Source organism: Eurosta solidaginis, chromosome 1 (assembly GCF_040869045.1).
Source record: "Eurosta solidaginis isolate ZX-2024a chromosome 1, ASM4086904v1, whole genome shotgun sequence".
Lineage (NCBI taxonomy): Eukaryota > Metazoa > Arthropoda > Insecta > Diptera > Tephritidae > Eurosta > Eurosta solidaginis.
This window is the reverse complement of record NC_090319.1, coordinates 25,652,876-25,680,678: the sequence shown is the minus strand read 5'-3', so window position 1 is coordinate 25,680,678 and position 27,803 is coordinate 25,652,876. Positions and strand designations below refer to the sequence as shown.

At 41.5% G+C, this 27,803-nt stretch overlaps 1 protein-coding gene across 3 annotated transcripts in view; it reads right to left on the bottom strand.

Annotated features, from left to right (window-relative positions):
• Positions 1-1,118: 1,118 nt before the first annotated feature.
• The window catches only part of LOC137238925 (uncharacterized), a 53,078-nt gene continuing 26,393 nt past the window's right edge, over positions 1,119-27,803 (bottom strand). Inside the window, exon 2 of one of the 3 annotated variants that reach the window (XM_067763947.1) lies at positions 1,119-1,827. The gene's annotated coding sequence lies outside the window, so the exon portion shown is untranslated. Of the gene's footprint in view, positions 1,828-19,795; positions 19,856-27,803 lie in introns of those variants that run through there. The other 2 variants (XM_067763948.1, XM_067763949.1) reach the window with 2 other exon arrangements.

The following is a 27,803-nucleotide window of genomic DNA, read 5'->3' as shown; positions in this document are numbered from 1 at the left end:
GAGCTATATATACGATAGTTTAGAATAAAAGGTCCCTCGTCCACTTCCCGGAAGAAAAATTATCCGACATTTTATTCTAAATATAACGCTACCCACATTCCAAATTTCAGGCAAATCGTGCCATATATAAGAAAGTTTAGAATAAATCGGTCCCTGGTCCACTTCCCGGAAAAAAACTTTTCACAAACATTCTCCGCGTTCCTACTAAGTTATCCTGACATTTGAATAAAATCGGCGTGGTAGTTTCGAAGTCCATAAGCCTTATACAAACATACAAACATACATACATACATCCTATTTTAAACGGTTTTATTTAGCTTGGGTTGACAGGCAGGCTGCACGGCCGTTGTGAACGAATCTTGTAATTGAAATTTAAGTAACTTCCCGATAAGCTACAAGCTTGAAACTTGGAATATAGTTCAGAACCCGATGACAATGCAATAATAAGAAAAAATCGCCGCTAGGTGGCGCAAGGATCGAGATATTCGCAAATTTCGCATTTGTGGTCCGATTTGGCTCATATTTGGAACACATAATACATGCAGGAATAGAAATCGACATGTGAAAAAAATCGCCGCTAGGTGGTGCATGGATCAAGATATTCGCAAAATTCGCATTTGTGGTCCGATTTGGCTCATATTTGGAACACATAATAAATGCAAGAATGGAAATCGACCTGTGAAAAAAATCGCCGCTAGGTGGCGCATGGATCGAGATATTCACAAAAATCGTATTTGTGGTCCGATTTGATTTGGTCCATATTTGGAATACATAATACATACATGAATAGAAAGCGACCTATGATGCCCGATTTGGCTCATATTTGGAACAAATATTGCATACGGTCCAGTAAAAGTGACATCAAAATATTTTGGAGTTGGAGGAGGGACAAGCATACGTGGCGCAGAGTCGAGTAAAGTCTTTGGAAGGATTATGTATTGAGGCCTTAGGGTGTAACAAATTGTCAGGAAAGAGTCCTTGTAATAATGAGTCACTAAATGAACTAAATAGAATGAGATATAATAGGCAATTAAATAAAGACTAAAAACTTGAAAATAAAATAATTAAAAAAAATTTTTTTAGTTAAACTGTTTTATAGTTATGTATATTGGGTCAAGTTTTATAATTGTATATTAGTAATTTTGAATTCTTCATCCTACGCGTTTCGACGCTGTATTGCGTCTTCCTCAGGGATTTCTATTTATTACACAAAAACGAAAAACATATAAATTGTTGGTAATCAGCTTAGTCATAAGACGATACACAGTTTTGAACATATTGGACTTATATCTTTTTGCTACTTAATGCACAAATTTTGTATGAAATTTAAATATAATATCATTACATCAGTAGATAATAACCACACAATATAAAAACACTGTGACATCATTCCCTCTCAAAAGCTAAACATTTAATGTGATGGCGCTTGCATGCGCGCAATTTATGCTGTCTACATCTTCTCGATAATTTACAACTTTCGATATATTTTGTTGCATGCGCAGCCCTTCTAACGTCAACCTTCTTCTTATTCTGTTCTCCACGTCCAAAATCTTTACTTTATCGAAATCAGCTGTGTGCTTGCAATCCGTCAGGTGCTGTGCTAAAGCTGTGGTGTTTTTGTTGTTTTTTGCGTCAAACCTGTGTTCATTTATTCTCGTGTTGACCGATCTTCTTGTTTGTCCTATGTTTATCTTCCCGCAAAATGTCCCCTCTTTTCCTCCCCTACATGGTATTTCGTAGATTACGTTGTGTAGTTGCTCCTTTTTATACCTTTCATGAAAATGAAATGGTATATTAATTTCGTCACGAAACCGAAAATTGTAAGTCCTTAAAGGAAAATAGATAGAACCACCATTAAGTATACCGAAATAATCAGGTTGAAGAGCTGAGTTGATTTAGCCATGCCCGTCTGTTCGTCTGTCCGTCTGTCTGTTTGTATGCAAACTAGTCCCTCAATTTTTGAGATATATTGATATAATTTGGTGAGCGGGTGTATTTGGGTGTCCGATTAGACATTTGTCGGAACCGACCGGATCGGACCACTATAGCATATATGCTCCATACAACCGATTTTTCAGAAAAAGAGGATTTTTGTAATATCTTACCCAATTTTACAGATTGAAGCTTCAAATTTCACCTTATATTTTCGTATATTGCACGTATTGTTGCCTGAAAAAATTGATGAGATCGGTCGTATATATAGTATATATCCCCCACAACCGATTGTTCAGATAAGGAACTTTTCGTAATTACTGCCCTATTTTAAGAGCTAGAGGCTTCAAATTTCAACGAATGCTTACGTATATAGCATATATTGTTGTCTGAAAAAATCATAAAGATCGGTGGTATATAGTATATATGTATATGGTGGTATATATAGTATATATATATATATATATATATTCGCAAATTTTAGCCCCATTTTAACAGCTAGAAGCTTCAAATTTCACAGAATACTTACGTATATAGCATATATTGTTGTCTGAAAAAATCATAGAGATCGGTTGTATATATAGTATATATCTCATACAACCGATTGTTCAGATAAGAAACTTTTGGCAATTTCTATCCCATTTTAACAGCTATAAGCTTCAAATTTCACCGATTGCTTACGTATATAGCATATATTGTTGTCTGAAAAAATCATAGAGATCGGTTGTATATATAGTATATATCTCATACAACCGATTGTTCAGATAAGAAACTTTTCGCAATTTCTACCCCATTTTAACAGCTATAAGCTTCAAATTTCACCGATTGCTTACGTATATAGTATGTATTGTTGTGTCAAAAAATCATAGAGATCGGTGATATATATAATATATATATGATGGTATATATAGTATATATATAGTATATATATATTTTTTTTGCGATTTCGGCCTCATTTTAACAGCTATAAGCTTCAAATTTCACCAACTGCTTACGTGTATAGCATATATTGATGTCTGAAAAAATCATTGAGATCGGTGGTATACATAGTATATATCTCATACAACCGATTGTTCAGGTAAGAAACTTTGCGCAATTTCTGCCCCGTTTTAACAGCTAGAAGCTTCAAATTTCACAAAATGCTTACGTATATAGCATATATTGTTGTCTGAAAAAATCATAGAGATCGGTGGTATATATATTATATACTTCTTATAAACTGTCATTTTTGCCCCTTTTTTACGGCTAGAAGCTTCAAAATTCATCAAATTTCATCAAATAGTTACGTTTACGTCATATATTTTTGAAAGACGTGATTTGTAGTCATAGTTTTTACATGCAGACCACAAAAAACGTGAAGCTTTGCATCCTCACACAGATTACCTACCTATTTTTTATTTTATATTTATCTTAAAAATCCTTTAGATATGTTCAAATTTCACCAAATGCTTACATGTATAGCATATATTGTTGTCTGAGAAAATCATAGATACAGGTGGTATATATAGTATACTAGCCTTTACCCGCGGCCCCGTCCGCAAGGAGAAATTTAAATATATGGGTTATTCGCGTTAGCCTGCTTATCAAGTTATCTGTTTAAAATTTTGTTTTCTGTCTAATGCTTTTTATTTTTGTAATTGAGTAAACAAAAGAACTGAATGAGCTGATAACCTGATAGGATCCCAAATGATCCCGAAATTATCCAGAAAAAGCTACGAAATGACCCTGACGGGATCCCGAAAACCATCTAGAAGTGATGCCGGAAGGTACCCGAAATGATCACGAAAAAGTCCTAAAATGACCCCGACGGGTCCCGGACGAATCCCGAAAACCATCCAGAAATGATGCCGGAAGAGACCCCAAATGATCCCGCAAAAGTCCCAAAATGACCCCGACAGGATCCCGGACGGATCCCGAAAACCATCCAGAAATGCCCCGGAAGGGTCTCCAAAAGTTCCCGGAATAGTCACAAAAAAACCCGAAATGACAACGACACGATTCTAGACGTATCCAGAGAACCACACAGAAATGATCCCTTAAGGTGTTCCAAAATGATCCCGAAAAGGTTCCGAACAACTATCCAGAAATGATGCCGAAAGGGTCTGCAAATGATCCCGTATTAGTCGAGAAAAAGTCCCGAAATGACCCCGACGGGATCCCGGACGAATCCCAAAACCCATCCAGAAATGATGCCGGTAGGTATCCCAAATGATCCCGAAATAGTCCCGAAATGACCTCGTCGGCATCCCGGACGGATTCGGAAAATTATCCAGAAATGATGCCGGAAAGGTCCCCAAATGATCCCCTAATAGTCCCGAAATTACCATGATGGGATCCCGGACGGATCCCGAAAACCATCCAGAAATGATGCCGAAAGGGTTCCCAAATGATCCCGTATTAGTCGCGAGAGAGTCCCGAAATGACCCCGACGGGATCCCGGACGGACCCCGAAAACCATCCAGAAATAATGCCGGAAGAGCCCCCAAATAATCCCGAAAAGGTCCCCAAATGACCCCGACGAGATCCCGGACGGATACCGAAAACCATCCAGAAATGATGCCGGTAGGTACCCCAAATGATCCCGAAATAGTCCCGAAATGACCCCGTCCGGATCCCGGACGGATCCCGAAAACCATCCAGAAATGATGCCGAAAGGGTTCCCAAATGATCCCGTATTAGTCGCGAGAGAGTCCCGAAATGACCCCGACGGGATCCCGGACGGATCCCGAAAACCATCCAGAAATGATGCCGGAAGAGCCCCCAAATGATCCCGAAAAAGTCCCCAAATGACTTCGACATACTCCAGAAAAAGTTCCGAAATGGCTCCGAGGGGATCCACGACGGATCGCGAAAACCATACAGAAATGTTTCCGGAAGGATCCCAAAATATTCCCGAAATAGTCCGGAAATGACCCAGATGAGATCCCGCACAGATCCAGAAATGATCCCGGAAGGGTCCAAAAACTATCCCGGAAAAGTAACAAAAAATCCCGAAATGGCTCCTACGGCATCCCGGACGGATCCAGAAATGATCTCGGAAAGGTACCCAAATGATCCCAAAATGGTCCCGAAATTACCCTGATGGATCCGGCAAACCATCAAGAAATTATGCCGGAAGGGTCCCCAAATGATCCCGAAATAATACAGAAAAAGTCACGAAACGACCCCTAGAGGATCTTCAAATGATCCCGTATTAGCCCCGAAAAGGTCCCGAAATAACCCCGACGGGATCCCGGACAAATCCCGAAATCATCCAGAAATGATGCCGGAAGGGATCCCAAATGATTCCGAAAAAGTCTCGCAATGATTCCGACGGGATCCTGAACGGATACCGAAAACCATCCAGAAGTGATGCCGGAAAGGTCCTCAAATGATCACCTAATAGTCCCAAAATGACCTTGACGGCATCCCGGACAGATCCCGAAATCCATCCAGAAATGATCTTGGGAAGGTCCCAAAATGATCCCGAAATAGTCTCGGAAAAGTCCAGAAATTACCCTGACGGGTTCCCGGACGACTCCTGAAAGCCATCCTTAAATGATCTCGAAAAAGTCCCGAAATGACCCTGACGGGATCCCGAAAGGATTCCGAAAACTATCCAGAAATGATGCCGGAAAGGTACTCAAATGATCCCCTAATAGTCCCGAAATGACCGTGACGGGATCACGAACGGATCCCGACAACTATCCAGAAATGATGCCGAAAGGGTCCGCAAATGATCCCGTATTAGTCGAGAAAAAGTCCCGAAATGACCCCGACGGGATCGCGGACGAATCCCAAAAACCATCCAGAAATGATGCCGGTAGGTATGATCCCGAAATAGTCCCGAAATAACCTCGTCGGCATCCCGGACGGATCCCGAAAATTATCCAGAAATGATGCCGGAAAGGTCCCCAGATTATCCCCTAATAGTCCCGCAATTACCCTGATGGGATCCCGAACGAATCCCGAAAACCATCCAGAAATGATGCCGAAAGGGTTCCCAAATCATCCCGTATTAGTCGAGAAAAAGTCCCGAAATGAACCCGACGGGATCCCAGACGAATCCCAAAAACCATCCAGAAATGATGTCGGAAGGGACCTCAATGATCCCGAAAAAGTCCCGCAATTATTCCGACGGGAATCTGAACGGATACCGAAAACCATCCAGAAGTGATGCCGGAACGGTCCTCAAATGCTGACCTAATAGTCCCAAAATGTCCCTGAGGGCATCCCGGACAAATCCCGAAATCCATACAAAAATGATCTTGGGAAGGTCCCAAAATGATCCCGAAATAGTCTCGGAAAAGCCCCGAAATGACCCTGACTGGACCCCGAAAGGATCCCAAAAACTATCCAGAAATGATGCCGGAAATGTCCTCAAATGATCACCTAATAGTTCCGAAAAGACCCTGACGGGATCCCGAATGGATCCCGACAACTATCTAGAAATGATGCCGAAAGGGCCCGCAAATGATCCCGTATTAGTCGAGAAAAAGTCCCGAAATGAACCCGACGGGATGCCGGACGAATCCCAAAATCCATCCAGAAATGATGCCGGAAGGGACACCAAATGATCCCGAAAAAGTCCCGCAATAATTCTGACGGGATCCTGAGCGGATACCGAAAACCATGCAGAAGTGATGCCGAAAAGGTCCTCAAATGATCACCTAATAGTCCCAAAATTACCCTGACGGCATCCCGGACAGATCCCGAAATCCATCCAGAAAGATCTTGGGAGGGTCCCAAAATTATCCCGAAATAGTCTGGGAAAAGTCCAGAAATTACCCTGACGGATCCCGGACGAATCCTGAAAACCAATCTTAAATGATGCCGAAAAAGTCCCGAAATGACCCTGATGGGGCCCGGAAAGGATCCCGAAAACTAACCAGAAATGATGCCGGAAAGGTCCTCAAATGATCTCCCAATAGTTCCGTAAAGGCCCTGACGGCCTTTTTTTACGAGAAATGATGCCGGTAGGTATCCCAAATGATCCCGAAATAATCCCGAAATGACTTCGGCGGCATTCCGGACGGATACCGAAAATTATCCAGAAATGATGTCGGAAAGGTCCACAAATGATCCCCTAATAGTCCCGAAATTACCCTGATGGGATCCAGGACGGATCCCGAAAACCATCCAGAAATGATGCCGGAAGAGCCCCCAAATGATCCCGAAAAAGTCCCCAAATGACCTCGACGATATCCCGGACAGATCCCGAAAACCATCCGGAAATGATGCCGGAAGAGCCCCCAAATGATCCCGAAAAAGTCCCCAAATGACCCCGACGATATCCCGCACGGATCCCGAAAACCATTTAGAAATGATGCCGGAAGAGCCCCAAATGATCCCGAAAAAGTCCCCAAATGACCCCGACATACTCCAGAAAAGGTTCCGAAATGGCTCCGAGGGAATCAACTACGGATCGCGAAAACCATACAGAAATGATTCCGGAAGGATCCCAAAATGATTCCGAAATAGTCCGGAAATGACCCAGATGGGATCCCGCACAGATCCAGAAATGATACCAGAAGGGTCCAAAAACTATCCCGGAAAAGTAACAAAAAATCCCGAAATGGCTCCTACGGCATCCCGGACGGATCCAGAAATGATCTCGGAAGGGTCCCCAAATGATCCCAAAATGGTCCCGAAATGACCCTGATGGATCCGGCAAACCATCAAGAAATTATGCCGGAAGGGTCCCCAAATGATCCCGAAATAAAACAGAAAAAGTCACGAAACGACCCCTAGAGGATCCCCAAATGATCCCGTATTAGCCACGAAAAAGTCCCAAAATGACCCTGACGGGATCCCGAAAGGATTGCGAAAACAATACAGAAATGATGCCGGAAAGGTCCTCAAATGATCCCCTAATAGTCCCGAAATGACCGTGACGGAATCCCGACAACTATCCAGAAATGATGCCAAAAGGGTCCGCAAATGATCCCGTATTAGTCGAAAAAAAGTCCCGAAAGGACCACGACGGGATCCCGGACGAATCCCAAAAACCATCCAGAAATGATGCCGGTAGGTATCCCAAATGATCCCGAAATAGTCCCGAAATGACCTCGTCGGCATCCCGGACGGATCCCGAAAATTATCCAAAAATGATGCCGGAAAGGTTCCCAAATGATCCCCTAATAGTCCCGAAATTACCCTAATGGGATCCCGGACGGATCCCGAAAACCATCCAGCAATGATGCCGAAAGGGTTCCCAAATAGTCCCGTGTTAGTCGCGAAAAAGTCCCGAAATGACCCCGACGGGATCCCGGACGGATCCCGAAAACCATCCAGAAATGATGCCGAAAGGGTTCCCAAATGATCCCGTATTAGTCGCGAAAAAGTCCCGAAATGACCCCGACGGGATCCCGGACGGATCCCAAAAACCATCCAGAAATGATGCCGGATGAGCCCCAAAATGATCCCGAAAAAGTCCCCAAATGACCCCGACGAGATCCCAGACGGATCCCGAAAACCATCCAGAAATGATGCCGGAAGAGCCCCCAAATGATCCCGAAAAAGTCCCTAAATGACCCCGACGATATCCCGGACGGATCCCGAAAACCATCCAGAAATGATGCTGGAAGAGCCCCCAAATGATCCCGAAAAAGTCCCCATATGACCCCGACGAGATCCCGCACGGATCCCGAAAACCATCCAGAAATGATGCCGGAAGGGTCCCCAAATGATCGCGAAATAGTCCCGAAATGATTCCGGAATAGTCCCGAAAATGTTCCAAAATAACCCCGACGGGATCCCGGACGGATCCCGTAAACTATACAGAAATGATCCCGGAAGGGTCCCAAAATGATCCCGAAATAGTCCCGAAAAAGTCCCAAAATTACCCCGGCGTAATCCCGGACCGATCCCGAAAACCATCCAGAAATGATCCCGGAAGGGTCTCGATATGACCCTTACGGAATTACAAATAAGGTGAAGCTAATTATAAATCGTGGCCACCGTGGTGTGATGGTAGCGTGCTCCGCCTATCACACCGTATGCCCTGGGTTCAACTCCCGGGCAAAGCAACATCAAAATTTTAGAAATAAGATTTTTCAATTAGAAGAAAATTTTTCTAAGCGGGGTCGCCCCTCGGCAGTGTCTGGCAAGCGCTCCGATTGTATTTCTGCCATGAAAAGCTCTCAGTGAAAACTCATCTGCCTTGCAGATGCCGTTCGGAGTCGGCATAAAACATGTAGGTCCCGTCCGGCCAATTTGCAGGGAAAAATCAAGAGGAGCACGACGCAAATTGGAAGAGAAGCTCGGCCTTAGATCTCTTCGGAGGTTATCGCGCCTTACATTTATTTTTTTTTTAATTATAAAACCATGTTAATAAGGCAGCAGGCGCATTGGAGCGAATAAAAAGTTAGATAGAAACATACAGGTAAAGCTAATAAAAGCGTGCTAATAAAAACAATTGATGGAGGGCGGATGGCGGGAGTAGAGGAGAGGACCACTGATCGTTCCTCCAAAATTGTCTAGATCTCGTTCTGTATGTACCAGATACCAAAAACTATTGATTTAGGAGAAAATTTAGATTGAGTTATAACAATTTATGGATTTTACACCAGAGAGGAGATAAAGGGGGGCGGGCGGAGGGTGTCACTGCTTACTTTGTAAGCCCTCGACTTATTTGACTTTTGAGTCTGTGATTTTGGTGAATGCCAGTATACGTAAAGTTATAATGTGTAAAAATTATGAAAAATAATTTCTCGAAGGGGTCGTAGGACCCCCACCCCTCTTTCCATGTTCGAAAAAAATTTCGCTAGTAGACTACTGTCTGTGTCCCAAATTTCATCAAAATCCGTGTAGCCATTCTGGCGTGATTCAGTCGCAAAGACGAAAAAATATAATAATTAAATTATAACTGTTCCTAGGGGGCGGGGACCACGCCCCTTTTGAAAAATATATAGCTAGTAGATCCTTCTAGACTATTGGCTATATGTGTGCAAAATTTCATCCAAATCGGTCCAGCCGTTCTTGCGTTATTGAGTCACAAAGACAAACGTCTGGACAAACATCCAAACATCCAAACATCCAAACATCCAAACATCTTAACATCCAAACTTTCCCATTTATAATATACTAGCCTTTACCCGCGGCCCCGTCCGCAAGGAGAAAATAAAATATATGTGCTATTCACGTTAGCCTGCTTATCAAGTTGTCTGTTTAAAAATTTTTTCTGTCAATGTATTTTATTTTTTAATACAGTAAAAAAAAAGAACTAACTGAGCTGATGGGCACGCTTACATGGATAGTACAATACACTTTTTTCGAATTAAAAAAAAATACATTTTGTTTCTAAGTTAAATTAATTGATATGACAGGGGTGAAAGAATTACTACTCATAGAACAAAGGAGTGAAACTACAATTAGCTAAAACCAAAAAGAAGTTTTTAAATGAAAGCAGTGTTGCTTTTTCGGGTATTTAGTTGGTTAAAATATTACAAAAATTTTAATTATAGTTGTAATAGTTCGTTACAGGATTCATTTAAAAATAGAACGAAAAAGCTGTGATATATTAAAGATAAAACATACCGAATTTTAATAACGAATAATTTGCCGTAAATCCACGGCCATGTGTGCTGAATTACCGGTTTCGAAGAGACCTAAAATGATCCCGGAAGTGTCCCTAAATGACACCAAATAAGCACGAAATGATGCCGACGGGATCCTGGACAAATCTCGAAAACTATCCAGAAATCATGCCGGAAGGGTCCCAAAATAATCCCGAAGTAGTCACGAAAAGTCCCGAAATGACCCTGACGGGATCCCGGACAAATGATTCCGAAATAGTAGTCACGAAAAAGGCCCGAAATGACCCTGACGGGATCCCGAAAACCATCCAGAAATGACTCTGGAGGGATCCCAAAATGATCCCGGAAAAGTCCACAAACCATCCAGAATTGATCTCTGAAGGTTCCGCAAATGATCCCGAAATAGTCCCGAAAGTCACGAAAAACTCAGACCCATCCCGAAAATCATGAAGAAATTATCCTGGAAGGGTCCCAAAATTACCCCGAAATAACTCCGACGGGATCCCGGACAGATCCCGAAAATCATCCAGAACTGAGCTCTGAAACGTCCGCAAATAATCCAGAAATAGTCCGGAAAAAGTCCCGAAAAAACTCCGTCGGGATCCCGGACAGATCCCGAAAATCACCCAGAAATTATGCCGGAGGGGTCCCAAAATGATTCCGGAATAGTCTCGAAAAGGTCCCGAAATGACCTTGAGGGGATCCCAGACCGATACCGAAAACCATCCAGAATTGATCTCTAAAGGGTCCGCAATTTATCCCAGATAAAGTCGCGAAAAAACTACGAAGGGATCCCGAACAGATCCCGAAAATCATAGACAAATTATCCCGGAAGGGTCCCAAAATGATCCCGAAATAGTCCCGAAAAGGCGCGAAATAACCCTGACGGGATCCCGGACGGATCCCGAAGACCACCCAGAAATGATCTTTAAGGGCAACTGACCCCGAAATAGTCGTGAAAAAGTCCCTAAATTACCCCGACGGGATCCCGAAAACCATCCAGAAATTATCCCTGAAGGATCCCCAAATGATTCAAGAACAGTCTCGAAATTCCCTAACATTTTCCCGAAAAAGTAAAAAAATAAACCCGACGGGATCAAGGACGGATCCCGAAAACGATCCAGAAATGATGCCGGAAGGGACCCCAAATGATCCCGAAAAATTCCCGAAATTCCCCCTATGGGATCCCGGACGGATCCCGGATCATCCAGAAATGATGCCGGTTGGTACCCCAAAATGATCCCGAAATAGGCCAGAAATGACCCCGTCGGGATCCCGGACGGATCCCCAAAAGTATACAGAAATGATGTTGGAAGGCGAAATGATCCCCTTAAAGAAGGATGAAAAATGAAATGATCCCCTTATAGTTTCGAAATGATCCTGACGGGATTCCCGACGGATCCCGGAAACTATCCAGAAATGATGCCGGAAAGGTTCCCAAGTTATCCCCAAATAGTCCCGAAATTACCCTGACGGTATCCCGGACGGATCACGAAAACCATCCGGAAATGATGGCGAAAGGGTCCCCAAATGATCCCGCATTAGTCGCGGGTTCCGAAATGACCCTGACGGGATCCCCGAAGGATCCCGGAAACTATCCAGAAATGATGCCGGAAAGGTTCCCAAGTTATCCCCAAATAGTCCCGAAATTACCCTGACGGTATCCCGGACGGATACCGAAAACCATCTAGAAAAGTGGCCGGAAGATACCCCAAATGATCCCGAAAAAGTCCTGAAATGATCCAGACGGGATCCCGGACGAATCCCGAAAACTATCCATCTAGGTACCCCAAATGATCCCGAAATAGTCCCGAAAGGACCCCGCCGGGATCACGGGCGGATCCCGAAAAAGTCCTGAAATGACCCCGACGGGATCCCGTACGGATCCCGAAAATCATCCAGAAATGATGAAGGTAGGTACCCAAATGATCCCGAAATAGTCCCGAAATGATCCCGACGGGATTCCGGACGGATCCCGAAAATCAACCAGAAATGATGCCGGTAGGTACCCCAAATGGTCCCGATATGACCCCGTCGGGATCCCGAACGGATCCCTAAAACTATCCAGAAATGATGCCGGAAAGGTCCCCAAATAACCCCCTAATAGTCCCGAAATTACGCCGACGGAATCCCGGACGAATCCGGAAACCATCCAGAAATGATGCCGGAGGAGACCTCAAATGATCCCGCTAAAGTCCCAAAATGACCCCGACAGGGTCCCGGACGGATCCCGTAAACCATCCAGAAATGATGCCGGTAGGTACCCCAAATGGTCCCGATATGACCCCGTCGGTATCCCGAACGGATCCCTAAAACTATCCAGAAATGATGCCGAAAGGGTCCCCAAATGATCCTGTATTAGTCGAGAAAAAGTTCCGAAATGACTCCGACGGGATCCCGGAAAGATCCCGAAAACCATCTAGAATTGATACCGGAAGGTACCCCAAATGATGCCGAAATAGTCCCGAAATGACATCGACGGGATCCCGGACGGATCCCGAAAACCATCTAGAAATGATGCCGGAAGAGACCCCAAATGATCCCGCAAAGGTCCCAATATGACCCGGATGGATCCCGAAAACCATCCAGAAATGATGCCGGAGGAGACCCCAAATGATCCCGCTAAAGTCCCAAAATGACCCCGACAGGGTCCCGGACGGATCCCGTAAACCATCCAGAAATGATGCCGGAAGAGACCCCAAATGATCCCGCAAAAGTCCCAAAATGACCCCGACAGGATCCCGGACGGATCCCGAAAACCATCCAGAAATGATGCCGGGAGAGACCCCAAATGATCCCGCAAAAGTCCCAAAATGACCCCGACAGGATCCCGGACGGATCCCGTAAACCATCCAAAAATGATGCCGGAAGAGAACCCAAATGATCCCGCAAAAGGCCCAAAATGACCCCGACAGGATCCCGGACGGATCCCGTAAACCATCCAGAAATGATGCCGGAAGAGACCCCAAATGATCCCGCAAAAGTCCCAAAATGACCCCGACAGGATCCCGGACGGATCCCGAAAACCATCCAGAAATGATGCCGGAAGAGACCCCAAATGATCCCGCAAAAGTCTCAAAATGACCCCAACAGAATCCCGGACGGATCCTGTAAACCATCCAGAAATGATGCCGGAAGAGACCCCAAATGATCCCGCAAAAGTCTCAAAATGACCCCCACAGGATCCCGGACGGATCCCGAAAACCATCCAGAAATGATGCTGGAAGAGACCCCAAATGATCCCGCAAAAGTCCCAAAATGACCCCGACAGGATCCCGGACGGATCCCGTAAACCATCCAGAAATGATGCCGGAAGAGACCCCAAATGATCCCGCAAAAGTCCCAAAATGACGCCGACGGGATCCCGGACGGGTCCCGTAAACCATCCAGAAATGATGCCGAAAGGTTCCCCAAATGATCCTGTATTAGTCGAGAAAAAGTTCCGAAATGACCCTGACGGGATCCCGGATGGATCCCGAAAACCATCTAGAAATGATGCCGGAAGGTACCCCAAATGATGCCGTAATAGTCCCGAAATGACATTAACGGGATCCCGGACGGATTCCGAAAACCATCCAGAAATAATGCCGGAAGAGACCCCAAATGATCCCGCAAAAGTCCCAAAATGACCCCGACAGGATCCCGGACGGATCCCGAAAACCATCCAGAAATGATGCCGGAATGGACCCCAAATGGTCCCGAAATGACACCGACGGGATCCCGGACGGATACCGAAAACCATCCAGAAATGATGCAGGCAGGTACCCCAAATTATCCCGAAATAGTCCCGAAATGACCCTGAACGGATCGCGGACGGATCTCGAAAACCATGCAGAAATGATGCCGGAAGATACCCCTAATGATCCCGAAATAGCCCCGAAATGGTCCCGACGGGATCCCGGACGGATCCCTAAAACCATCCAGGATTGATTACGGAAAGGACCCAAACTGACCCCAAAAAAGTCCCGTAATGATCCCGGAAACCATCAAGAATTTATCTCTCGAAGGTAAGCAAAAGATCCCGAAAGTACCCTGACGGGATCCCGGACGGATTCCGAAAACCATCCAGAAATGATGCCGGAAGTGTCCCCAAATGATCGCGAAATAGTCCCGAAATGATTCCGGAATAGTCCCGAAAATGTCCCAAAATAACCCCGACGGGATCCCGGACGGATCCCCAAAACTATACAGAAATGATCCCGGAAGGGTCCCAAAATGATCCCGAAATAGTCCCGAAAAAGTCCCGAAATTACCCCGGCGTAATCCCGGACCGATCCCGAAAACCATCCAGAAATGATCCCGGAGGGTCTCGATATGACCCTTACGGGATTACAAATAAGGTGAAGCTAATTATAAAACCATGTTAATAAGGCAGCAGGCGCATTGGAGCGAATAAAAAGTTACATAGAAACATACAGGTAAAGCTAATAAAAGCGTGCTAATAAAAACAATTGATGGAGGGCGGATGGCGGGAGTAGAGGAGAGGACCACTGATCGTTCCTCCAAAATTGTCTAGATCTCGTTCTGTATGTACCAGATACCAAAAACTATTGATTTAGGAGAAAATTTAGATTGAGTTATAACAATTTATGGATTTTACACCAGAGGGGGAGATAAAGGGGGACGGGCGGAGGGTGTCACTGCTTACTTTGTAAGCCCTCGACTTATTTGACCCCTTGAGTCTGTGATATTGGTGAAGGCCAGTATACGTAAAGTTATAATGTGTAAAAATTATGAAAAATAATTTCTCGAAGGGGTCGTGGGACCCCCACCCCTCTTTCCATGCTCGAAAAAAATTTCGCTAGTAGACTACTGTCTGTGTCCCAAATTTCATCAAAATCCGTGTAGCCATTCTGGCGTGATTCAGTCGCAAAGACGAAAAAATATAATAATTAAATTATAACTGTTCCTAGGGGCGGGGACCACGCCCCTTTTGAAAAATATATAGCTAGTAGATCCTTCTAGACTATTGGCTATATGTGTGCAAAATTTCATCCAAATCGGTCCAGCCGTTCTTGCGTTATTGAGTCAGAAAGACAAACGTCTGGACAAACATCCAAACATCCAAACATCTTAACATCCAAACTTTCCCATTTATAATATATATTAGATTAGATTAGAATTAGATTAGATGTTAATAAGGCAGCAGGCGCATTGGAGCGAATAAAAAGTTACATAGAAACATACAGGTAAAGCTAATAAAAGCGTGCTAATAAAAACAATTGATGGAGGGCGGATGGCGGGAGTAGAGGAGAGGACCACTGATCGTTCTTCCAAAATTGTCTAGATCTCGTTCTGTATGTACCAGATACCAAAAACTATTGATTTAGGAGAAAATTTAGATTGAGTTATAACAATTTATGGATTTTACACCAGAGGGGGCGATGAAGGGGGGCGGACGGAGGGTGTCACTGCTTACTTTGTAAGCCCTCGACTTATTTGACCCCTTGAGTCTGTGATATTGGTGAAGGCCAGTATACGTAAAGTTATAATGTGTAAAAATTATGAAAAATAATTTCTCGAAGGGGTCGTGGGACCCCCACCCCTCTTTCCATGCTCGAAAAAAATTTCGCTAGTAGACTACTGTCTGTGTTCCAAATTTCATCAAAATCCGTGTAGCCATTCTGGCGTGATTCAGTCGCAAAGACGAAAAAATATAATAATTAAATTATAACTGTTCATAGGGGGCGGGGACCACGCCCCTTTTGAAAAATATATAGCTAGTAGATCCTTCTAGACTATTGGCTAAATGTGTGCAAAATTTCATCCAAATCGGTCCAGCCGTTCTTGAGTTATTGAGTCACAAAGACAAACGTCTGGACAAACATCCAAACATCCAAACTTTCCCATTTATGATATATACTAGCCTTTACCCGCGGCCCCGTCCGCAAGGAGAAAATGAAATATGTGGGCTATTCACGTTAGCCTGCTTATAAAGTTATCTGTTTAAAATTTTTTTTCTGTCTAATGCATTTTATTTTTGTAATTGAGTAAAAAAAAAGAACTTTATGAGCTGATAACCTGATAGGATCCCAAAATGATAACGAAATTATCCAGAAAAAGCCACGAAATGACCCCGACGCTATCGCGGACGGATCCCGAAAACCATCCAGAAACGCCCCGGAAGTGTTTCCAAAAGTTCCCGAAGTAGTCCCAAAAAAACCCGAAATGACAACGACACGATTCTAGACTTATCCAGATAACCACACAGAAATGATGCCTGAAGGGTACCAAATTGATCCCGAAATAGTCCCGAAAAAGTTCCGAAATTACCCTGACGGGCTCCCGGACGGATCTCAGAAACCATCCAGAAAATATCTAGGAAGGGTCCCTAAATTATCCCGACTAACTCCAGAAAAAGTTCCGAAATGGCTCCACGATGGATCGCGAAAACCATATAGAAATGATTCCGGAAGGATTCCAAAATGATCCCGAAATAGTCCGGAATTGACCCAGATGGGATCCCGCACAGATCCAGAAATGATCCCGGAAGGGTCCAAAAACTATCCCGGAAAAGTAACAAAAAATCCCGAAATGGCTCCTACGGCATCCCGGACGGATCCAGAACTGATCTCGGAAGGGTCCCCAAATGATCCCAAAATGGTCCCGAAATGACCCTGATGGATCCGGCAAACCATCAAGAAATTATGCCGAAAGGGTCCCAAAATGATCCCGAAATAATACAGAAAAAGTCACGAAACGACCCCTAGAGGATCCCCAAATGATCCCGTATTAGCCCCGAAAAGGTCCCGAAATAACCCCGACGGGATCCCGGACAAATCCCGAAAACCATCCAGAAATGATGCCGGAAGGAATCCCAAATGATTCCGTAAAAGTCCCGCATCGATTCCGACGGGATCCCGAACGGATACCGAAAATCATCCAGAAGTGACGCCGGAAAGGTCCTCAAATGATCACCTAATAGTCCCGAAATGACCCTTAAGGGGTCATGGACGGATCCCATAAACCATCCAGAAATGATCCCGATATATTCCCGAAGAAGTCCCGAAATGACCCTGACGGGATCTCGAACGCACCCCTACATGACCCTGACGGGATCCCGGACAGATCCCGAACTCCATCCAGAAATGATCTTGGGAGGGACCCCAAATGATCCCGAAAAAGTCCCGCAATGATTCCGAGGGGATCCTGATCGGATACCGATAACCATCCAGAAGTGATGCCGGAAAGTTCCTCAAATGATCACCTAATACCAAAATGATCCTGACGGCATCCCGGACTGATCCCAAAATCCATCCAGAAATGATCTTGGGAAGGTCCCAAAATTATCCCGAAATAGTCTCGGAAAAGTTCAGAAATTACCCTGACGGGTTCCCGGACGAATCCTGAAAGCCATCTCTAAATGATCCCGAAAAAGTCCCGAAATGACCCTGACTGGACCACGAAAGGATCCCGAAAACTATCCAGAAATGATGCCGGAAATGTCCTCAAATGATCACCTAATAGTTCCGAAAAGACCCTGACGGGATCCCGAACGGATCCCGACAACTATCTAGAAATGATGCCGAAAGGGCCCGCAAATGATCCCGTATTAGTCGAGAAAAAGTCCCGAAATGACCCCGACGGGATCCCGGACGAATCCCAAAAACCATCCAGAAATGATGCCGGAAAGGTTCCCAAATGATCCCCTAATAGTCCTGAAATTACCCTAATGGGATCCCGGACGGATCCCGAAAACCATCCAGAAATGATGCCGAAAGGGTTCCCAAATGATCCCGTATTAGTCGCGAAAAAGTCCCGAAATGACCCCGGCGTAATCCCGGACCGATCCCGAAAACCATCCAGAAATGATCCCGGAAGGGTCTCGATATGACCCTTACGGGATTACAAATAAGGTGAAGCTAATTATAAAACCATGTTAATAAGGCAGCAGGCGCATTGGAGCGAATAAAAAGTTAGATAGAAACATACAGGTAAAGCTAATAAAAGCGTGCTAATAAAAACAATTGATGGAGGGCGGATGGCGGGAGTAGAGGAGAGGACCACTGATCGTTCCTCCAAAATTGTCTAGATCTCGTTCTGTATGTACCAGATACAAAAAACTATTGATTTAGGAGAAAATTTAGATTGAGTTATAACAATTTATGGATTTTACACCAGTGGGGGAGATAAAGGGGGGCGGGCGGAGGGTGTCACTGCTTACTTTGTAAGCCCTCGACTTATTTGACCCCTTGAGTCTGTGATATTGGTGAAGGCCAGTATACGTAAAGTTATAATGTGTAAAAATTATGAAAAATAATTTATCGAAGGGGTCGTGGGACCCCCACCCCTCTTTCCATGTTCGAAAAAAATTTCGCTAGTAGACTACTGTCTGTGTCCCAAATTTCATCAAAATCCGTGTAGCCATTCTGGCGTGATTCAGTCGCAAAGACGAAAAAATATAATAATTAAATTATAACTGTTCGTAGGGGGCGGGGACCACGCCCCTTTTGAAAAATATATAGCTAGTAGATCCTTCTAGACTATTGGCTATATGTGTGCAAAATTTCATACAAATCGGTCCAGCCGTTCTTGCGTTATTGAGTCACAAAGACAAACGTCTGGACAAACATCCAAACATCCAAACATCCAAACATCTAAACATCCAAACATCCAAACATCTTAACATCCAAACTTTCCCATTTATAATATATATTAGATTAGATATTAGATATTAGATTAGATATCTCATACAACCGATTGTTCAGATAAGAAACTTTGCGCAATTTCTTCCCCATTTTAACAGCTAGAAGCTTCAAATTTCACCAAATGCTTACGTATATAGCATATATTGTTGTCTGAAAAAATCATTGAGATCGGTGGTATATATAGTATATATCTCATACAACCGATTGTTCAGATAAGAAACTGTGCGCAATTTCTGCCCCGTTTAAACAGCTAGACGCTTCAAATTTCACCATATGCTTACGTATATAGCATATATTGTTGTCTGAAAAAATCATAGAGATCGGTGGTATATATATTATATACCCCATATAAACTCTAATTTTTGCCCCCTTTTTACGGCTAGAAGCTTCAAAATTCATCAAATTTCATCAAATAGTTACGTTTACGTCATATATTGTTGAAATACGTGATTCGTAGTCATAGTTTTTACACGCAGACCACAAAAAACCTGAAACTTTGCATCCTCACACAAAATACCTACCTGTTTTTTATTTTATATTTATCTTAAAAATCGTTAAGGTATGTAGATCTGTTCACTATATATTTCTTATCTTATACATCCGATTATTCGGAGATTACGAGCGGGATAAGATTATTGTTCAACCCCATTCATGAAAGGTATGAAGTCTTCGGCACAGCCGAAGACAGTCCCGTTTTTATACCTTTCATGAAAATGAAATGGTATATTAATTTCGTCACGAAACCGAAAATTGTAAGTCCTTAAAGGAAAATAGATAGACCCACCATTAAGTATACCGAAATAATCAGGTTGAAGAGCTGAGTTGATTTAGCCATGTCCGTCTGTCCGTCTGTCCGTCTGTCTGTTTGTATGCAAACTAGTCCCTCAATTTTTGAGATATCTTGATAAAATTTGGTGAGCAGGTGTATTTGGGTGTCCGATTAGACATTTGTCGGAACCGACCGGATCGGACCACTATAGCATATATCCTCCATACAACCGATTTTTCAGAAAAAGAGGATTTTTATAATATCTTACCCAATTTAACAGATTGAAGCTTCAAACTTCACCATATACTTTCGTATATTGCACATATTGTTGCCTGAAAAAATTTATGAGATCGGTCGTATATATAGTATATATCCCCCACAACCGATTGTTCAGATAAGGAACTTTTCGTAATTACTGCCCTATTTTAAGAGCTAGAGGCTTCAAATTTCAGCGAATGCTTACGTATATAGCATATATTGTTGTCTGAAAAAATCATAAAGATCGGTGGTATATATAGTATATATATGGTGGTATATATAGTATATATATATAGTATATATATATATATTTTCGCAAATTTTAGCACCATTTTAACAGCTAGAAGCTTCAAATTTCACCGAATATTTACTTATATAGCATATATTGTTGTCTGAAAAAATCATAGAGATCGGTTGTATATATAGTATATATCTCATACAACCGATTGTTCAGATAAGAAACTTTTCGCAATTTCTACCCCATTTTAACAGCTATAAGCTTCAAATTTCACCGATTGCTTACATATATAGCATATATTGTTGTCTGAAAGAATCATAGAGATCGGTTGTATATATAGTATATATCTCATACAACCGATTGTTCAGATAATAAACTTTTCGCAATTTCTACCCCATTTTAACAGCTATAAGCTTCGAATTTCACTGATTGCTTACGTATATAGCATATATTGTTGTCTGAAAAAATCATAGAGATCGGTTATATATATAGTATATATCTCATACAACCGATTGCTCAGATAAGAAACTTTTCGCAATTTCTACCCCATTTTAACAGCTAGAAGCTTCAAATTTCACCAACTGCTTACGTGTATAGCATATATTGATGTCTGAAAAAATCATTGAGATCGGTGGTATACATAGTATATATCTCATACAACCGATTGTTCAGATAAGAAACTTTGCGCAATTTCTGCCCCGTTTTAACAGTTAGAAGCTTCAAATTTCACAAAATGCTTACGTATATAGCATATATTGTTGTCTGAAAAAATCATAGAGATCGGTCGTATATATATTATATACTTCATATAAACTGTCATTTTGACCCTTTTTTACGGCTAGAATCTTCAAAATTCATCAAAGTTCATCAAATAGTTACGTTTTCGTCATATATTTTTGAAATACGTGATTCGTAGTCATAGTTTTTACACGCAGACCACAAAAAACCTGAAACTTTGCATCCTCACACAAAGTACCTACCTGTTTTTTATTTTATATTTATCTTAAAAATCGTTAAGGTATCTAGATCTGTTCACTATATATTTCTTATCTTATACATCCGATTATTCGGAGATTACGAACGGGATAAGATTATTGTTCAGCCCTATTCATGAAAGGTATGAAGTCTTCGGCACAGCCGAAGACAGTCCCGTTCTTACTTGTTACTTGTTGATTTTGTCTTTGGTTTTCGTGTAAATGTTTTGGATTGTGTGATTTGGTTTGTGTGCATAGCTTATGTTGTTGGCTTTAATCATTTTAGGTAATGTATTGTTGTCAGTTAGTTTTGGTATGTATGTGACGCCTGTGTATATTTTTCTATTGTTTTCTTCATTTGGTGTTGTCGTATTGTTGCTCGTTTTTTGTTTAGTTTTGTTTCTCGGCGTGCGTATTAGACCGTGTATTATTTAATTTGGATATCCATTTTTTTCAAGTATGATCTGAATCGTTTTCTTGTTCTCCTCCATGAACTCCTGGTCACTCAAGGAGTAAACTTTGTTAATAAAGTTGATTACTGCATTTCTTTTTTGATTCCATGGGTGGTTTGATTGGTAACTGATCATTCTAGATGATGGCACGACTTTTTTGTACCAATCCGTTTTTACTTTGTTCCCGATGTTGTGGATTTCCAAGTCCAGAAAAGCTAATTTGTGATGTTTAGAATTTCGTCTACGTGTTTTGCCCTAACAATAGCGAAAATATCATCTACATATTTAGTTATGTATTTTATATTTATGTCTTTAGATTTTAGCTCAATGATGCTGTCGTCAATAATTTTGTCGAGGACTATATCTGCTATTGTTGGTGATAGAGGATTTCCCATCGGCATCCCATAAACTTGCTGGTAATATTTATTGTCGTATACAAAGTAGTTCTTTTCTCTCAGGCACTACACAACGTAATCTACGAAATACCATGTGGGGGAGGAAAAGAGGGGGAATTTCGCGGGAAGGTATACATAGGACAAACAAAAAGATCGGTCAACACGAGAATAAATGAACACAGGTTAGACGCAAAAAACAAAAAAAAACACCACAGCTTTAGCACAGAACCTGACGGATTGCAAGCACACAGCTGATTTCGATAATGTAAAGATTTTGGACGTGGAGAACAGAATAAGAAGAAGGTTGACGTTAGAAGGGCTGCGCATACAACATAATATATCGAAAGTTGTAAATTATCGAGAAGATGTAGACATCATAAATTGCGCGTATGCAAGCGGCATCACATTAAATGTTTAGCTTTTGAGAGGGAATGATGTCACAGTGTTTTTATATTGTGTGGTTATTATCTACTGATGTAATGATATTATATTTAAATTTCATACAAAATTTGTGCATTAAGTAGCAAAAAGATGTAAGTCCAATATGTTCAAAACTGTGTATCGTCTCATGACTAAGCTAATTTCCAACAATTTATATGTTTTTCGTTTTTGTGTAATAAATAGAAATCCCTGAGGAAGACGCAATACAGCGTCGAAACGCGTAGGATGAAGAAGTAAACATTTGTTTTATTTTAAAGGAAAGCCGGCCAGAAAGCTCCAAAAAAGTACTATTATACAATTATAAAACTTGGCCCAATATACATAACTATTAAACTGATCGGAGAGCTTAAACCGAAACAGCAAACTCGAAAAACATTACACAAATTAAAAAATACAAAGAAATCAAGATGAAACACTTTTACCAACACATTAGATACAAATACGATGCCAACACCTGTCTTAATATCAAACAATACGGAAAACACCACAAAACTCTTACTAAGCAACAACAAAGGCTAAAATATCTTCTGAAATGTAAGGACTTTGGAATTGTACCACCACATTTAAAGGGCAAGACCACAAAAATAATGCACGGGTTTACACTGGAAAAAAGAAAAAATGAAATGCGAAAAATTGAAAACCACTTTTTGAACAAAATTCTCTGTCTGGAAATCAAAGAGACAAACATGAAAATTAATATAGAAAATCGAGCCATTAGGAAGCTTCAACAACAGTTGCACGACACTTTAAAGATAAAGGAATACAATTCTGTAGTATAAACGCAAAAACAATTCATGCTACGCACAAAAAGCGTCATTGAGCGTTATTGAGGAATTCGACCTAAAGCACAATACCGACTGGTTTACGAATAACACCAGAATAGACATCCCTCCTGAATGTCAATGGTTACTATCCATGGGTAATAAATTCGCCCTTCCCATATCTAGAAAAACGTTCTCACCCCTGCACATTATAGCGGACGTCGAACAAAGTATACAAACCATAACCGATGAGAGAGAAAAATATATGGTGAGATGTAAATTCGCAACAAGGGTAAACACGTTTAAAAATAAACTAAGAAATGCCAAAAAGATAAATTTATTTTGAAAGTGTACGAAGAAACAAAACGGGTTATATACCAGCACAAAGATGATATTGTGATTACGAATGCAGACAAAGGGAACAGAACCGTAATGATGTATAAAGCAGAGTATAAGAAGAAAATGGAAGACCTCTTGAACGACAAAGGCCCATACAAAATCATAAGAAATGATCCCACCCAATATTTGTTGAGAAAAAACAATAGAATTGTCAATGACATGTACAAGACCCACAATATTGATGCAAAACTGCAGCAGTATTTAACATGCTCGGCTGCCACAGCCCCACGACTTTATGGCTTACCGAAAGTGCACAAGGAGAACACACCACTTCGCCCAATTTCATCCCCGATTAATGTTCCCTGCTCGAAATTATCCAAATTCGTGGGAAAAGTTTTAAAAAACATTATTTCCGAAAAATTCAATATTAAAAATTCAGTTCAATTAAAAGAAAAAATAAAAGCTGTAACCATTGACGAGGAGGAAATTCTTATATCCCTAGACGTCGTATCATTATTTACGAATATCCCCATCCATCTAGGGATCAGCACAATTATGAAACAATGGTCGAATCTAAAAAGTCATACTAAAATTACTAAAACCCAATTCCTCAATATACTAGAGTTCTGCCTGAGAGAAAACAACTACTTTTTATACGACAATAAATATTACCAGCAAGTTTATGGGATGCCGATGGGAAATCCTCTATCACCAACAATAGCAGATATAGTCCTCGACAAAATTATTGACGACAGCATCATTGAGCTAAAATCTAAAGACATAAATATAAAATACATAACTAAATATGTAGATGATATTTTCGCTATTGTTAGGGCAAAACACGTAGACGAAATTCTAAAAACTTTCAACGGGCAACACAAAAAATTAAAATTTACACTAGAAAAAGAAAAACATCACAAATTAGCTTTTCTGGACTTGGAAATCCACAACATCGGGAACAAAGTAAAAACGGATTGGTACAAAAAAGCCGTGGTATCATCTAGAATGATCACTTACCAATCAAACCACCCATGGAATCAAAAAAGAAATACAGTAATCAACTTTATTAACAAAGTTTACTTCTTGAGTGACCAGGAGTTCATGGAGGAGAACAAGAAAACGATCCAGATCATACTTGAAAAAAATGGATATCCAAATAAAATAATACACGGTCTAATACGCACGGCGAGAAACAAAACTAAACAAAAAACGAGCAACAATACGACAACACCAAATGAAGAAAACAAGTAAGGAAGGCTAAGTTCGGATGTAACCGAACATTACATACTCAGTTGAGAGCTTTGGAGACAAAGTAAGGGAAATCACCATGTTGTAAAATGAACCTATGGTAACCCTGGAATGTGTTTGTATGACATGTTTATCAAATGGAAGGTATTAAAGAGTATTTTAAGAGGAAGTGGGCCATAGATCTATAGATGGACGCCTTTTAGGGATATCGCCATAAAGGTGGACCAGGCCTGACTCGAGAATTTGTTTGTACGATATGGGTATCAAATGAAATGTGTTAATGATAATTTTAAAAGGGAGTGGGCCTAAGTTCTATAGGTGGACGTCTTTTCGAGATATCGCCATAAAGGTGGACCAGGGGTGACTCTAGAATTTATTTTGTACGATATGGGTATCAAATAAAAGGTATTAATGAGTATTTTAAAAGAGCGTGGGCCTAAGTTCTATAGATGTACACCTTTTCGAGATATCGCCATAAAGATGGACCAGGGGTGACTCTAGAATTTGTTTGTACGATATGGGTATCAAATAAAAGGTATTAATGAGTATTTTAAAAGAGCGTGGGCCTAAGTTCAATAGATGTACGCCTTTTCGAGATATCGCCATAAAGATGGACCAGGGGTGACTCTAGAATTTGTTTGTACGATATGAGTATCAAATGAAAGGTGTTAATGAGTATTTTAAGAGGGCGTGGGCCTTAGTTCTATATGTGAACGCCTTTTCGAGATATCGCCATAAACGTGGACCAGGGGTGACTCTAGAATTTGTTTGTACTATTGGGTATCAAATGAAAGGTGTTAATGAGTATTTTAAAAGGGAGTGGGCCTAAGTTCTATAGGTGGACGCATTTCGGAATATCGTTATAAAAGTGGACCTGGGTTGACTCTAGAATGCGTTTGTACAATATGGTTGTCAAACGAAAAGTGTAATAAGTGTTTTAAAAGGGAGTGGGCTTTTGTTCTATGGGTGGACGCCTTTTCGGGATATCGCCATAAACGTGGACCAGGGGTGACTCTAGAATGCGTTTGTACAATATAGGTATCAAATGAAAGGTGCCAATGAGTATTTTAAAAGGGTGTGGGCCTTAGTTCTATAGGTGGACGCCTTTTCGAGATATCGCCATAAAGGTGGACCAGGGGTTACTCTAGAATTTGTTTGTACGATATGGGTATCAAATTAAAGGTGTTAATTAGTATTTTAAAAGGGCGTGGGTCTTAGTTCTATAGGTGGACGCCTTTTCGAGATATCTCCATAAAGGTAGACCAGGGGTGACTCTAGAATTTGTTTGTACGATATGGGTATCAACTGAAAGGTGTTAATGAGTATTTTAAAAGGGAGTGGGCCTTAGTTTTATAGGTGGATGCCCTTTCGAGATATCGCCATAAAGGTGGGCCAGGGGTGACTCTAGAATTTTTGTGTACGATATGGGTATCAAATTAAAGGTGTTAATGAGTATTTTAAAAGGGTGTGGGCCTTAGTTCTATAGGTGGACGCCTTTTCGAGATATCGCCATAAAGGTGGACCAGGGGTGACTCTAGAATTTGTTTGTACGATATGGGTATCAAATGAAAGGTGTTAATGAGTATTTTAAAAGGGCGTGGGCCTTAGTTCTATAGGTGGACGCCTTTTCGAGATATTGACATAAAGGTGGACCAGGGGTGACTCCAGAATTTGTTTATACGATATGGGTATCAAATGAAAGGTGTTAATGAGTATTTTAAAAGAGAGTGGGCCTTAGTTCTAGAGGTGGATTCCTTTTCGAGATATCGCCATAAAGGTGGGCCAGGGGTGACTCTAGAATTTTTTTGTACGATATGGGTATCAAATGAAAGGTGTTAATGAGTATTTTAAAAAGGCGTGGGCCTTAGTTCTATAGGTGGACGCCTTTTCGAGATATCGACATGATGGTGGACCAGGGGTGACTCTAGAATTTGTTTGTACGATATGGGTATCAAATGAAAGGTGTTAATGAGTATTTTAAAAAGGAGTGGGCCTTAGTTCTATATGTGGACGCCTTTTCGGGATATCGCCATTAACGAGGACCAGGGGTGACTCTAGAATGTGTTTGTACGATATGGGTATCAAATTAAAGGTATTAATGAGGGTTTTAAAAGGGAGTGGCCCTTAGTTGTATATGTGAAGGCGTTTTCGAGATATCTACCAAAATGTGGACCAGGGTGATCCAGAACATCATCTGTCGGGTACTGCTAATTTATTTATATATGTAATACCACGTACAGTATTCCTTCCAAAATTCCAAGGGCATTTGATTTCGCCCTGCATAACTTTTTCATTTTCTTCTACTTAATATGGTAGGTGTCACACCCATTTTACCAAGTTTTTTTCTAAAGTTATATTTTGCGTCAATAGGCCAATACAATTACCATGTTTCATTCCTTTTTTCATATTTGGTATATAATTATGACATTTTTTTCATTTTTCGTAATTTTCGATATCGAAAAAGTGGGCGTGGTCATAGTCGGATTTCGGCCATTTTTTACACCAATACAAAGTGAGTTCAGATAAGTACGTGAACTGAGTTTAGTAAAGATATATTGATTTTTGCTCAAGTTATCGTGTTAACGGCCGAGCGGAAGGACAGACGGTCGACTGTGTATAAAAACTGGGCGTTGCTTCAACCGATTTCGCCGTTTTTTCTACCAAATTTCACAAGGATTGGTTAATTTTTGTTCGACTTATGGCATTAAAAGCATCCTAGACAAATAAAATAAAAAGGGCTGAGCCACGCCCATTTTGAATTTTTCTTTTATTTTTGTATTTTGTTGCACCATATCCTTACTGAAGTTGAATGTTGGCATAATTTACTTATAT